Below are 7,803 nucleotides of genomic sequence, written 5' to 3'. Positions count from 1 at the left end.
AAGGTTATTTGATTTGAATCACTGGTTTAAAGTCTTTCATTATATTTTCATGTGTGTTTGCACATAATCTCTATGAATTTCTTTCAGTGATGTTAACTAGCCCTTCTATTTTTGTCTGGCAGGTTTCAGGTGCTGTGGGGTTTTTCTTTTACGGGCAAGTGGATTGGCAGGTTGACCTACCATACAGAAATATATATCGTTGTGCCTGACATCCAGGCTTGTTACTTCTGGAGAACCTGCTCTCCCAGCATACAAGATGAGGTATTTGTTTGTATCTTGTGCTTTGATTCTTTTCAGACTTGGTCATTCAGGCCCTTGTTTCAGTGGAATTATAGCATGTGCTTTATGGTGAGTTTTGTTTGGCTTTCACAACGTATCCCAGATAAGAAAATGAATAAAACAATGTAGTCTGTTATAATTACCTGTAACTGCCAGTATAGAGAAAAGTAACTGTCTGTATGGTGAGAAAATCCATGGTTAGTAAAAAGATGCTCAGTTTCACTTACTGACTGATCTGCTGAAATAAACTGTTACCATCTGAAGGTACCCATTCTTCCCATGGATATTCTTGCTAAGATACAACAATACTCAGTTAGAGGCTGAGAATTCTCCATTATTTATTGATACACCTTAATTTGGTATAGCTCTGTGGCATCCAAATATAACAAGTGTCAGGCTTAGTTCCTTGTGCATTTGTCTTATTCACTGTTAGTAATGTTTTTGTCTGTGCTACTAACATCTCGGGAATAATTTTAAAAGTTCGCTATGTAGCACTGAGTTACCTTAGTGTAGGACTGCCAGATCTTGTGATATTTAGAAATTTTTAAGGACGAAGACAAAAAACCAGTGGAAACAAAGTTTTAATTTGAATGAGTGACTCATCCTTGCAGTTATAAATACCCTTAATTATTCGATATGTGCCTTTTGGGTGATTATGAGTATGTTGAGAGCAGCAGAAAATTAAGTGCAGTTGATGTTGCAGTGTTTATTCTTATTTCAGTTGTTTTCATCATCTATAGTGTTATTTGTTCAAATGCAAATTCCTTTCCAAATTTTGCTGTCACTCTTTCGGCATTACACTTTTACTTGCAGACAGATAAAACTGTGGGCAGTAGCAGAAGAAAGAACAATGTTTTCCTTATTTAAATGTTCTTGAATCTGGAAGCCTGGGTTAACTATAATCTCTGGTTCCAATCTAGTGAAGTTTGCACACGAAATACCAATAAATCTGATGGAATTCATTGTTACATCACAGAACTGGGACTAAAACATGGGTGGGTCTTAAGGGAGAGAGCAGAGACGTTTTCCTCCATCGCCGCCTTCCCCATGTGGTTTTTGCAGCAGTGGCAATCACTACATGTAAAGTGCACTCCTGCTGTGCACCTGAGCAAGTCAAAAACTGTTGAGAGAATAGTCAGGGCAAAATTGCTATAGTTTCCTCGTAGACAAACCCATTACTGATGAGTCCAGAGAGTATCTGTGACTGATTTTCCTCTGTGCATAGGATGGACAACCTAGGTATAGAGGACTGTATAGGAATGTCATGAGCATGTTTTTCTAATATTGTTAGGCATATTCTCATGCTTGCTGATGAAATTCCACACTTGAAAAAAGAAGTCAGTTTTTCTTACTGAGTCACCGTCTGTTTAATGTCTCTTCTCTGTGTGACTTTGTTCAGATTAACCTGTATTTGCGTGATGGTGTTGGGTGTATGTGTGTCATTCATTGCCTTTAATGAGCATGCATTGTGTGCTTTAGTTGCACAATTGGCTTATTTCAGACACAAGTTGTGGGAAACAGCCCAGAAAATATGTTGTCACTGAAGCACAAGGTGAACTTCAGCGTAGCGGAAACAGAACTTATAATGAAGATGATAATATGTATTTCCAGTCTGTTGGAAAAAATAAGGAATACATAGTGTACTGTCTGCAATGGGTAATACAGAAGGCCAGGGAGAGGAAGGGATTTTTATTAGTTTGTGTATGTTTGTTTTCTCCAAATTCCACTCTAAATTTAAGCAAAAAGAAGTACTGTGTGCAACTGAGTTTTGCATGTATACATAGACGAGCAAGCAGAAGGGAACCCCAGGGCTATGCAGAGCAGGGTGTGGAGCCTGGCATTTGTTAGAGACGCGGGGAAGAGGCGTTACTGTGGGAAAGGAGGTGAGGAGAGATTGTGCAAGCTGAGCTTCTTACTCTGTGTGGTAGAAATGGGTTAAACAACAGTAAGATGACTTAGGTGACTGGATTTTAAGATGTGGACACTACTGGAAAGACCTACTTTAGAGGCAAAGGAGGCAGATCTGCTCTCAGAAATGTGCAGTTCCTGTCATGCTGTGAGGGATAGGATCTTCTTGGGCCAAAGAGGTCTTGGAGACCCTGGCACAGCTCCATCACGAGGTTAATTGTATTGATGTCAATCTTGCAAGAGAAGTAGCGCAGTGAGGTAGAAGAGGAGGGATAAGCCCTGGATAGGTGTCATGTCCCCTTTGATCTTTCTACCTTTTCTGTCATACTGTTCTTAACACCTATCCTGTTGCTTTTTCTAATTGCAAATGAAGCTGTGATACAGTTAATAGTTAATCCTCTGTGTGGAGACTCATGGCTTTAACAGGTTCTTGTGTGAGCCTTGTTATGGCTGTTCCTCGGTAGGCTAGTTATGTTCTGTTTTAACTAGAATGAAGGATTTTTCAAATAACATAGGTCACTCTGAAAGTAATCCCTCCTATTTATGTCCATGGAAACAACATGCAAATCAGAGCAAATACAAATTCTCAGCTACAAAACACTGTTTTTCAACACAGCCCCCACCACTGGCTGTGCATTTTCTCCAGCGATGAACAGGAGCCTGCCTGCCACGCTCCTTTCAAAAACCTGCAGCAGTGGAGGGGACCCACTGTCACTATCACCACTGCTGACACATACCGCCCACTGCCTCACTGTGCCACACCCACTGTTTGGTCTCCATAAACGTACCACAGCATCAATGAGTGTCAATGGTGCCATTATTTCCACATGGAGGAATTCAGTCATGCCATCTCAGACACCATGTTGTCAGACTGCCCCTCTGCCCTCGTCTGTCACACGGCCACAGAACTTAACAGAATATTGACGGGAAGGTTCAGACTCTTCTGCCAGACCACCAACATCTGCCTCTGACGTCATGGGCCAACATAATGAAACAGGAGGCAGTACTTGCGGAGTGGCCCCCATAGAATTTAGGTGTATGGCATATGGACACACTGGGAACATGCATCTTGCAATCCCCTCCTCTAAAGCCCTTCTTGCAGCCTGGGAACTGGAAAAAAAAAAAAAAAAAAAGGTGGATAGCTGAGTTGGAAAAGAAAATCCTATGCTGTGTGAGAGACAGTTTAAATACCAGAGACATGTATGCATTAAGTCCAGACAGCTATTGTATTTGGACATTTCTTAAGTCTGAGGTAGAGGAAAAAAAAAGTGGATGAATTAAGGAAAAAGACTTAACTGCTTAAACTCAAGTAAACAGCAAAGTCGGAGAGGTGAACCTAGTATAAATATGTATTTAATCAAGAAGACAGGTATTTTCCATCTCTTACTACCTTGTATGTTATTAGCCTTGTATTTTCCTCCAGGGCTCTGAAGGAAATCTTAAAGTATGCCAAATGAACCTTGAAGCTTAGATCAATATGCATAACTGAATGCTTAAGCAAAATCTTTAAACTAAACCTTATTGTACTAGGAGAAACACTTTCTGTTGGAAAGGTTGATTGTATGCTTCTCTTAAATTGCTTTTAGTGTAATATGCTGTTATAGGCTACATGAACACTTTGAGGATATAGGTATATTATTAAATGGACTGCACCAGTACACTTTTGTTTTCAATCTGCTTGCAGAACAACTGCAGTCTTAACATTTATGAATGACAGTTTGTAGTTACAAGAGTTCATAAAGACAAATAACTTGTCACCTTATTATTTCAATCCTGTTATCAAGGAAATAAGGTTTTGTCCTCTGGTGAATACGCTTGCCATATAATAATTAGCTCTCAGAAAAGAAATAATCATAAATATTTATAAAACATTGTACTGTTTCATTTATCTTGTAAAACACAAGGTATTCTTCTGAGACCTTCCAGAACTTGTAGCTCTCTGCAAAGCAGACATAAGCCAATGTGAATTCACAATGAGAGGTGTTAATGTCCACGTAGCAGAGTGGTGACGAGACAGGAGGGAAGGATATCCAGGTCAGGTGCTCCTCTGTGAGAGGTGTCAAATGAAGCAAATACACACCTGAATCCTGTAGAGTCATAGTTATTGCTGCCCAGGTGGAGGATTTGCATGTCTAAAATGATGGGCTAAGCACATAGCAGTAGAGTAGTGGAATGAGCTTGGTGAGGAGGGAAAGTTTTGGATTGACATGCTTGTGTGCTGAAAGGAAAGAAGCCTGTAGGAGGTATCCAGGCCCTTTGTCTAGAGTGCCCCAATGTCTTACTACAGTTAAGTTCCCATTAGTGGACCCTCATGTCATAGGTTAGACACCTGCTAGCTTGCAAAGAGAGTGCAGGTAAAGTCAAGCTTGACAGTGGTGAAGCAATTGATGATTTTCAGATGTTATGTTCAAGGAGGAAGAGGATATCTTCTTCCACAGTAGAAGAATGTGACAAGTTGCAAGTTAGGAAGAAGGAGTGCTTGAAATAAGGCAGATATAGAGTGGAGAAGAGAATGTATCTTTTCTTGGTCAGATACCTATAAAGGATAGGAAAACACTTCCAAAATCTTTGTGGCTTACAGGATGATAGCAATGACTAACTGGTTTAGAGACTGCCACAAAGACAATCATGTTCTTCACAAGTGTCACGGGCTAGGGCAAAATAGGCATTCACTTTTGCCCTGTAAATGCCCTTGTTCTTTTAGCCGTTTCTATCCCTTTGCAGGTATGTAGCAAACTACCTTGGAAACAGAGTACTTGGATTTGTTGGCAAGTCCAGGTGCTGCCTCACTGCCTGGTAAGTTCAGCTGCTGAACTCCTTGGTTTGATTTGTTGCAATGCTGAAGGCAGTAGAAGCACAAGGTAGTGGGGCATTGGATTTAGTGGTGGGAGGCAAAGAGAAGGGCAGCAGAGCCAGTTTGTGGTACTCTAGCATAGCGTGCTGTGTATGTTTGGTGGCAAGTGTTCATGATTGCACCTTCTGGCTGTGTTTGTCTTTTGGGTGTTTGGTTTTTTTGTTTATTGGGGGTTTTTTGTTTTTTTTTTTCTTCTTTGTCAGTTATGGGATTTTCTTAGGGGCTTTCAGTTGTCCCTGAAAATGTAGCATCCATGCATCTTGCAAGACTCTCTCAAGATGCTCTCCTAGCATAGCTCTTTATTGTTTATTATAGATGAAGACTGTTGGGCACAATTTAACTGTAAAGAAGTTACATAATAGCCAAAAGTTTAAGAAAAAGATGTTTTTTCCCTACTTGATGTAGTTGTCCCTTGCAACTTCATGTCATCAAGGGTTGGTCCTCTAGAAATGTTACCCCATTTTTCTGTCTTTCTCTATTGATTTAACTGTCATCTTAGTGAACTCTCTTATTAGTGTAGCCTTTCCTCCACCTTCATCTTTGTAGTCGCTTTTCAAAGTAATTTTTTCTCCCTCTAAATGTATTCTCTGTTCATCCTTAAGGGTACTATTACAATACAGTAAACAGATATCCTTCATGATGGTACAGAGCATTAGCAATTACAGCAAAGAGCCAATGGAATCCTGAATGCCTTTCACTCCTCGTTGAGTAATGCAACGTGATTAAAAACCAAAATGGACAAAGAGGAGATTACAGGCCAAAGAAATGGCATCATATGCAAAAAATACACTAATGGGGAGGAAAAAATCCCCGAAATATTTCTTGTAATATTTTATGTCTCCTAAATGAAGCAACCACTTCAGAGCACACACTAGACGAATACTATGTTGTTTACAACTATTAGATTGCTATTTCAGGAAAGTTGTTCTGCATTTGATGTCATGTGGAACTGTACAACGTATCTGGTGTGAAAGAAAATGTGTTGTTAAAACCAATGACCTGTATGTTTTAGAAGCTGAATCAGTCACAAGAGAGTTGATGTTAAGATTTCCGAGGTTTATTTGCTGGCTGACAGAACTGGAAAATGCTGAACTTTCAACCTGGTTCCAAAAGTCAGCATATGTGGTGATGAGTAAACAAGGACAAAGGTGAACAATTTAAGAAAGGGAACTCTAAATAAACAAATGTGGACATTGAAAAATATTGTTATTGTTGATCTAAACTGAAGTAAATGTAGGAAGGTTTTCTTTAACAAGCTAAATGTGCTTAAAAAGGGCATTTACCAGAAAGGGTGAAGCATCAATCTTCAAGGATAGCGTGGTGTTACTTATTGTCTTGTGAAGTCTGCAGAGGCACAGTGGCAACAAGGATGTGTTCAACCTGCAGATTAGCAAGGGTGGGAATTGAAACTAGGATCACAGTTGAAGAAAACATATAGAAGCTTTAGGTAAACTGCAGCATGTATGTTTGGAAGGAAAATAATCTGTCCTGTTCTGACACCGACTTCTAAGTGATTAACAAAGCAGAGGACTTTACTTTCAGGTTACAGTTGCTTCTGTGCTTCTGATCTGCTTATGCACAATCTTAGTGGTAAAAGTTCTGTTTCTTTTCCCCTTTTTAACCTTTGTAATTGAAGCTACAAAACCCTGAAATCATGTTTGCCTTCTTGCCACCCCTACGCCTCCACACTGTCATGTGGACTTTCTTCAGATCCCTGCTGAAAACTTAATTCTGTGAAGCTGTGGGTAAAACACTGCATGATGGTATGAAGGTTTAATAAGAGTGGGTGTCCTGAGTGCCCTGGGCTGCAGGGTGGGTAGGAATTAAGGCTGTGAGACACAGGTGTGGGGGAAGGTTGGCAGCCTTCATCTGGAAACAAGCAGAGGGGATGTTTTCTGGGTGTGACTCCTCCAACAGAATTCATCTGCAAAAGCGGTGTGTGTCCTGCTGGCGTTGTGTGGGAAGTGAGAATGCCACAAGGAGCTGAGCTGCTTTGGGGGCTGACCTGAGTAAGGGAGGTGAGCCACTAGCTACATGGCAGCATGAGAGGCCAGACTGACCGAGAGATAAAATCTCTATATTTTGTAGTTTAGTTTTCTGACAAGCATGATGAAGGAATGGATATCAGTCCAGGTCTCACTGTGACTTGCTTCTGTTGGTCTTACAACTGTCCTGGAGAAGATATGTCATAAAGTTTTTTCGTATTGTTTAATGAAGTAGAATCTGGACTGGCTACTCTTCCTTCTAAGGCTCACCTCCAATTGGTTTGTGCAGCAGTCAGAACTGTGTGTAGCAGTTTCATGACAAGCCTTTATTAAATTTGCTTTCCTGTTTAAATCTTTGTCACCTCAGGAATAGGTTGGTCACTGTTTCATCCTTACTGATGCCTGATCCTCTAAAATGGGAGGAGGGACCCCCTCTCTGCAGCTGCACCAGCATTTTGTCGGTATGTGAACAGCAACGCGCACTGAAGTTCAAACAGAACAATGTTCTGTAGTTCTAGCTCTTGTGAGTAGCGTGTTGGGTATTTCTCCTACCCAAGCAATGCTGAGCACAGCCAGGCACGTAGACCAAAAGGCTGGGTGCAGCTCCTTTAGTCAAGAGGCTAATAACTCATCTGGGCCAGTTTCTAAGTTGATAGGGCCATGGGTTAAGGCTGGGCTGGCCACTAGACAAATGACAGGTGCTCTCTATTACCTCCATCACCTCCACCATTCCATCAACCTCCATCCCCAACCCTCCCCCCCCCCCCCCCACACAAC

This window comes from Buceros rhinoceros, unplaced genomic scaffold (assembly GCF_000710305.1).
Source record: "Buceros rhinoceros silvestris isolate BGI_N320 unplaced genomic scaffold, ASM71030v1 scaffold4339, whole genome shotgun sequence".
Lineage (NCBI taxonomy): Eukaryota > Metazoa > Chordata > Aves > Bucerotiformes > Bucerotidae > Buceros > Buceros rhinoceros.
Note: the sequence above shows the minus strand (reverse complement) of the source record.